This window comes from Papio anubis, chromosome 11 (genome assembly GCF_008728515.1).
Source record: "Papio anubis isolate 15944 chromosome 11, Panubis1.0, whole genome shotgun sequence".
Classification (NCBI taxonomy): Eukaryota; Metazoa; Chordata; class Mammalia; order Primates; family Cercopithecidae; genus Papio; species Papio anubis.
This window is the reverse complement of record NC_044986.1, coordinates 76613032-76620526: the sequence shown is the minus strand read 5'-3', so window position 1 is coordinate 76620526 and position 7495 is coordinate 76613032. Positions and strand designations below refer to the sequence as shown.

At 40.4% G+C, this 7495-nt stretch overlaps 1 long non-coding RNA gene across 1 annotated transcript; it reads right to left on the bottom strand.

The window, feature by feature from the left end:
* Positions 1 to 961: 961 nt before the first annotated feature.
* Positions 962 to 5773, bottom strand: LOC103887497. Its single transcript, XR_651615.4, has 3 exons — positions 5687 to 5773; positions 4980 to 5066; positions 962 to 1163 (listed from the first exon to the last, which is right to left on the bottom strand). It is a non-coding gene; the product is annotated as an uncharacterized LOC103887497 (long non-coding RNA).
* Positions 5774 to 7495: the final 1722 nt, after the last annotated feature.

Here is a 7495-nt window from a genome sequence, read left to right as displayed (position 1 = left end):
GAAAACACAAATGCCAAGAGAAACTCCTTTAAAAAATTCTATTTTGGCTTATAAAGTACTTTTCTTGAGGCAATGAGTACAGAATGGTCCATTTGCTTAAATGGTGCTATGGTTTGAATGTGTCCCCCTCTCTTCCCAAATACAACCGTGTTGAGAGGTGAGACCTTTAAGAGGTGAAGAGGTCGTGAGGGCTCTGCCCTTCTACATGGATGAATGCCATTGTCACGGAAGTGGGTTAGTTATGGTGAGAGTGGGCTTGTTATAAAAGTGAGTTCAGCCCCCTCTTGCTCTCTTGCACTCTCTTGTCCTTCCACCTTCAGCCATGGGATGACACAGCAAGAAGACCCTCACCAGCTGCAGGCCCCTTGACCTGGACTTCCCAACCTCCAAAACTGTAAGAAATAAATGTATTTTCTTGGTTACCATTCTGTAATATTCTGTTGTAGAAATACAAAATGGATTAAGACAAATAATAGTTTCATTAAAAATGTTTCATTAAAAATGTTATCCTGTCATACCAGTTCTGTACAATTTTGAGGAAAAACTGGAGAGACAGATGATTTCTGTGTGAATTCAGTTGCCAGGCACTGTGCCCCCAGCATGGATGACCTGCATTCACATCTACCCAGGCAAGAGTGTCCAAGGGAGACAAGGAGCAGAGTGTCCTTCCAGACCCTGGCTCAGCCCAAAGGGCACCATCATGGAGGCCTGTGGGTAAAAGACAGGCTCAAAGAGTTTTGGGCTCAGCACAGGCTGTGACAGTTTCCAGAGGGTGTGGCTTGGAGGCAGATTTGGCAGCAAAAGTCTCTGTGTGTCGGCTAGTCACAGCATGAAACACTGTGGTTCTGGGAAGGGTATAGTCTTATTAAGTACCCTTAGCCAGAGCTAGGCACCAGAGGGAGGAGGAAGTAAGAGAGGCTCCTGTCCTTGCAGGGAGATGACTCAAATAAAGCTGCTACCCTTCTTTAGTATAATAAGTGGCTTCATTGTTGTCCAAATGCTCCAATTTATAGTGTGGGAGTCATCCTTAACTCTTCTGTGGTTGCCATGCTTCTAGACCAATATAATGAGCCTAATACTCACTCCTCTTTCTCTCATGTTCTGAAGCTGCAAGTGATCGGTTTCTTAACTAGTCATTTTTCTGCTGTCACTGTCTTCAGTTCCTTGTCAAAATAGATCAGGTTAATACATTATTTAGAATCATGTGGGGCCTTCACAGCTACCTTCCACATGAAAGGCTTTAAAAGGGGTTATACCAATTGCAATCAATGGTCATCCACTCTTTATCTAGTTTTTCTCATTTTGACACATCTCTTTTAGTTGTCTCCCTTCTAAGGACTTAGCTAGATTCTAAGTGCACAAACTGGTGTGAGAGGTGGTCCCCTACCACTGAGACACGTGCATCCCGATGGTGAGCAAGGGCATAGGAAAGAAAATGAATAATGATGCAAGTGAATCAGCGGGTCAGTGGACCCCTTTGGTAGCTACTGTGATTAACTCTACATAGAGAGAAGTCATATTGAGCTTCATGGAAGTAAGAGGCTAAACCCAACAAAACCCAACAAAACACAAAGGCACATAATCGATTGTGGGTGGGCAGGAAGAAAAATGTGAGCAGAGAAATAAATAATGCTGGGAATGCCTGTAGGATGCTTGAAAGTTAGCTGATTTGTACAGGGATGTAGCAAGGGAGAAGTTCATAAAGTTGATCTGGACTAGTTTTGAAGCCTATTAAATTCCAAGCTAAGATATTTAGATGCCATCTGCTGACAATGGGAATAGAGATGGAAATTATACAGTGAAAACCCCTATGGGGAGTGGTGGATGAGAAAGTGGTGTTATGTTGCAGAGATGTTTTAAGATGCTTCATTGGTGGTACTTAGGATTTTTTAGGATCAGGATGCTGTTAAGATAGTCTAGGCTTAAGGTAATGAAGGTCGTACCTAGGTTGTAGCAGTGGAAATTAACTTAGTGAACACTTATTGTGTGCCTACTATGTATCAAGCATTGTACTGGGTTCTCATGGGGAGCATATGCGCAAAACATGGTCTCTGCTTGCACATCATGCACAATTTGTAGGAACTGTACAGGAAACAAGTGATGGGTTTGACACTTTTCATAGGTGGGCTTGGGAGTTGATTGAATCGGGGTGGAGGACAAGGAAGAACCTGAATCTTGAACAATGGTGGATCCTTGAGTGCTCAGGTCAGGCAGAGGTGCTGATCTGGCTGTGAGGGATACTTGGCTGGCTGGTGTCTAACATGGTATAAAAGAGACACTGAGAGCTTCTTCCATGGCTCTCACTGAGCCAGGGAGGGAAATGGCAGGGGTGCCACCTGTTTTGGGGACACTAGAATTAACATAATTGATACATATTTCAGGAGGCCATCAGCTGAGCCACAGAATTAATGTATACAAGATAATAACAACCTTACTCCAAAGTTTCATCCCCATTAAAAATATTCAGGAATAGGGCCAGGCACGGTGGCTCATGCCTGTAATCCCAGCACTTTGGGAGGCCGAGGCAGGCAGATCACGAGGTCAGGAGATTGAGACTATCCTGGCTAACATGGTGAAACCCTGTCTCTAGTGAAAATACAAAAAATTAGACAGGCGTGGTGGCTGGTGCCTGTAGTCCCAGCTACTCGGGGCGCTGAGGCAGGAGAATGGTGTGAACCCGGGAGGCGGAGCTTGCAGTGAGCTGAGACCACGCCACTGCACTCCAGCCTGAGTGACAGAGCAAGACTCCGTCTCAAAAAAAAAAACAAAAAAAAAAACAAAAAAACCAAAACCATATATATATATATTCAGGAATAGAACACTGAAAACAGCAAATAAATGCACAAGCTTTTGAAAATTGAATTAAATTTTTGTGAAAGTCAAATTAAACCAACTGTTCTGAGATCAATACTGCATTGAATCAAGCTTATTTATAATTGTATATTAAATTGTAACTATTTATGTTACCACTAGATGTCACAAAGATTCAATTTTAAAAGCCTTTTGAGGTAGTCATTTTGAAATATATTTTTCTTAAACAGAAATAGGGTTTTCTAGTATTTGCAAATATAAGGAATAACTTTTAAATTTTAAAATGTAGGCCGGGCGCGGTGGCTCAAGCCTGTAATCCCAGCACTTTGGGAGGCCGAGATGGGCGGATCACGAGGTCAGGAGATCGAGACCATCCTGGCTAACACGGTGAAACCCCGTCTCTACTAAGAAATACAAAAAATAGCCAGGCGAGGTGGCAGCGCTACTCGGGAGGCTGAGGCCGGAGAATGGCGTGAACCCGGGAGGCGGAGCTTGGAGTGAGCTGAGATCCGGCCACTGCACTCCAGCCTGGGCGACAGCGCGAGACTCCGTCTCAAAAAAAAAAAAAAAAAATTTTAAAATGTAAAATAGTCCAAATATGTAGAAGAGTACACAGAACAATATAAGCAATGTCTTTAACAAATATTACCATTTTACCATATATTGGCAGCTTTTTTAAAAAACAAAATCTTACTGTTGATGTTTTTGTATCCCTCCTTCATGCCTTTCCTCTTATTTCTGGCCCACATATAACCATTATCTTAAAATAAATGGCTGTAATTCCCAGTTATACATATTTGACGTCTTAATACAAATATATATTTATCCATAAATAAGACAGGTTTTCAAGTGTGATTTTAACTTAATGCTTTTTTCATTCAGCATATTTTCAAGATTTATTTCTGCTGATGCATGTATATCTACTTCGTTTAATACTGTGTAACATACCATTGTACCAGTTCTTCTATTGGTGGGTGTTTGGAGTGTTTTAAATGCTTTACTTTTATACATATACCTATGTATGTATCTCTGTGTATTTGAGGGAATCCCATTGTTTGCACATTTTCTCTTGACTCACAAGTGACACTGTACTAGTAAAGAAGGTCTGTCAGACTCTCCTTAAAAAATGTGTCAAGGACCAGATTCCTAGTACCCTTCTGACACAATCTCCTGTTGGAAGACAGGAGAACTAATGTGTGAAGTTTCTCTCTTGGTTCTGAAACTTTAGCGTGTATCTAAATCTGCTGGAAAGCTTCTTAAAAGGCACTCCTAGGTAAGTCTTTAAATCTGGGATAGGCTGGAGAATTTGCATTTCTAACAAGCACCCAGATGCTGCTGCTACTGCTGGTCAGCAATCTTACTTTAGGAAATGCTACTCTCGGGTGGGTATACAAGGCACACTTGGGCGATTCCCGGGGCACAGGTTGTGGCCATTCTCAAGCTACTAGATATTGCTAGATTGTGTTCCAAAGTGGTCATGTTAGTTTACACTCCTACCTGCAGAATAGAGTTCCTGTTATGTCGAATCCTTTCAGATACTTGGTAATCTTACACGTCAAAATTTTTTTACCCATGGCAGGAGTGCAATGTGGTAGCTTTTTTTGTTGTTTAATTAGCATTTTCTCTGATTATTCATGAGGTTAAATATCTTTTTATGTTTATTGGACAATGGATTTGCTCTTCTGGGAACTGCATGTTCATATTATTTGCTAATATTTGCTATTGATTTGTTTATCTTACTGAATTTCTTTGCTGGTTATATGTGTTGGGAAATCTCTCAGGTGGTTGGTTGTCTTTTAACTTGGTTTATGGTCTTTATTGTTTGGCAAAAGTAAGTTTTATTTAAATGTCTCTTTTTTAATGCTTTGTGCTTTTTGGTCTTTTGTTTAATAAATTAATGAACTATTATTCGTTTTGAAAAACTTATGTAGTTTAAAGATTATCTTTAAAAATTATTTCATGTATTTTAGTTTAGATTTTTCAATCCAATTGTCTTCAAGTAGAGTCAGTAATCTCATACCACGCTCAAGCAGAGAGTCAAGCACTCTCATACCAGTTTTATTGAATAATAAGCATTCTAGCTTATTGCATGTACACTGGTGTTATTGCTGAAATGAAATTTTAAGAGCTAAAAACGAGCCTGTCACAGTTTAAACATCTCAACTTACCTACACCCTTGCCGTTATTTTTGTTTCTTCAATTTGCTGATTAAACTCTTCAAGGAGAAAGGGAAGCAGCTTTTGAATCAGAGGACTCTGTAAGTTAGTAGAGGAGAATTTACCAGGTGGAGGGTGAGCAGTGAGTGACTTCCAGTGTAGCTAAGGCTGATGGTGGTTGGCAGATGTGATTTTATGACTCACAAGAAATGCTTACATGCCCCAGAGTCTCTCCCATGTGGCCACACTGGCTAGAGGGACACCAAGTAGATATTTATTTGTGTCAGTACTATTTTGAAATTCAGTTACCTCTGATGTTATGGTTCATTCATTAAAAGAAAGAGAACACCTACTATGTGCCAGTCCTGGTACACAAGATACTTTATTTCACCTTCTTATATAGGATAAATAATAGTTTAAATTTTTAGAGGCAAAAGTGGAAGTTCAGAGAGTTATTTAAGCTTCTGAGATTCTCACAGCTGATCGTTGAGCGAATGGAGATACAAACGCAAATTTTTCTGACTTTAAATCTTTCTTGTGATTTCTCAGTAACATTACATCAGAACCCACTGTGTTCGTAGGCACTTAGCTATTCATACTTTAGTGTAAAGTAGCCAAGCTATTTTACTAAACTATAAAACCAAGCTGAATTTGGATATACTAGGGGAATGGATGAGCAGGTGGGCTGGTGCCGAAGGGTTTGAATGTGGCCATAATACCTTCTGAGAGCCTGAAGAACCAGTAGCCAAGGATGGATGGTGTGACAATGAGAGAGGAGGGATTTCAGTTGCTCTGTCCTTTTTTATAGGGTATTGCTTCTCATGTTGTAATTTCTTATAAATTCCTGGGGCATTTTCTTAAAATGTAGATTCTAATTTCTGAGCCTAAGGTGGGGCCCCAGAGCCTGCATTCCTAACAAGCTCCCAGGTGATGCTGAGGCTGCTAGTTAAGGAACCACACTGAATAACAAGGGCCTGGGGTATACTCAGGAGAGGAGAGGAGAGGAAACATGTTTGATTGGCCCTGGGGTTGCTGGAGGAGGTTAGGGCAGAGCAGCAGTTCTAAGGAAGGTAGTAGAGGGCTGCTTTGGGTGGGGAGGTGGGTGGTGGCACAATGCCTCTGGCCCATGCTGCAGGTTCTGAGGCTTTATGATGTCTGATGATTCACTGGACTCAGTACTTCACTACAAGTGATTCTTGTGAGAGCAGATAATACTGAGTAGTGGAATTAGAGATGTGTGTTTGCTTCATTGTCCAAGGATCCTTTGGGTATAGCTTTGGAACAGTCAATGTTAAGCTTTTTGCAAATGAGGGTGTGAAAGGGTTTTTTCTAAGCTATGGCAGCAGAAGGCATTAGAGTAGCTGGCAGCAGATAAATAAGCAGCCACAATTTGTAGGTATTTATCTTGAATTGGTAAAAATTAAAATGGCTTTAGTAGGCAGTTCAGCATAGGAAAAGGGGACTACCTGGAGTCAGAAGGGCTGAGTTTAGGTGTTGTGCCACTTACCAGTTGTACAAGCCAAAATAAATCACCTAATGTCTTTGGGCCTCAGCTTCCTCCTCTGTTAAATGGGGTCACCACTCCCCACATCAGAGTCATTGTGACAGCTGAATGAGCTGACACCTGTAAGAATGCTTTGTAAACTGCAAGACTCTCCCTATTTATTAACATAGAAAACTGGTCTCAGGGAAAGAGTAGGGGTGGAGAGGTTGCCTTCCATATAAAGGTTTTTAAAATCTGCTCTCAAATCCCCAGATGAAATAATTAGGTAGACATTTGCGAACGTGAAACACTTGTGGTCAAGTTGTGTATATTTTCAGAATGAAAGCTTGTGTGAGAGGATCAGTTTGGCCTGTTATCTAAGTAATTACTTTAGTTTCTCCTTTCACTTAAAATACTCAGACTCAAACTGTACTAATCATTTATATCAAAATATTTTTTTAGAGCAAATAAGGGAAAGACAAAATATCAAGAGAAAACTAAAGCCAGAGTACTTCATGGCTGAATTTTCTTTCCCTACAATTTTCCCCTTAAATGCTCTAACTCCCTCTTTCATTGTTTGGGATAGGGATTTGTTTTGAGAAGACATTGTATTCCGGGAAAAAGGTGACTTGCTTCTGTCTCTCCCATGGCCTTTGGCTATATTGTGCAACCTTCAGTCAATGATTTAACCCCATGGAGGAAAGTGTGGACTGAGAGCCTGTAAATATCCCAGATTTACCACCCATGGTGTTGAGTTTAGGGTGAGTTGACTTAGCGGGAAGGAGGTGATATTTTAAATTTCTACACATTTAAAAATTTCAGATGACACAATCTCCAGTTTTTAAAAATAAAAGATTTACACTGACTTTATGGCCATTTTGTTTTTATTTCAAATGGAAGCTTTATGTGTACACGTAGGTGTTTCCAGATGCTGACAGATACCGAATAGAAATTTAAGTACATTATAGCAGTGTTCTATGTAAAGAGCTTTTAGTATTGAGACAAGGTGATAGCTAATTCTCTGAAATAATGTAGAAACTATATA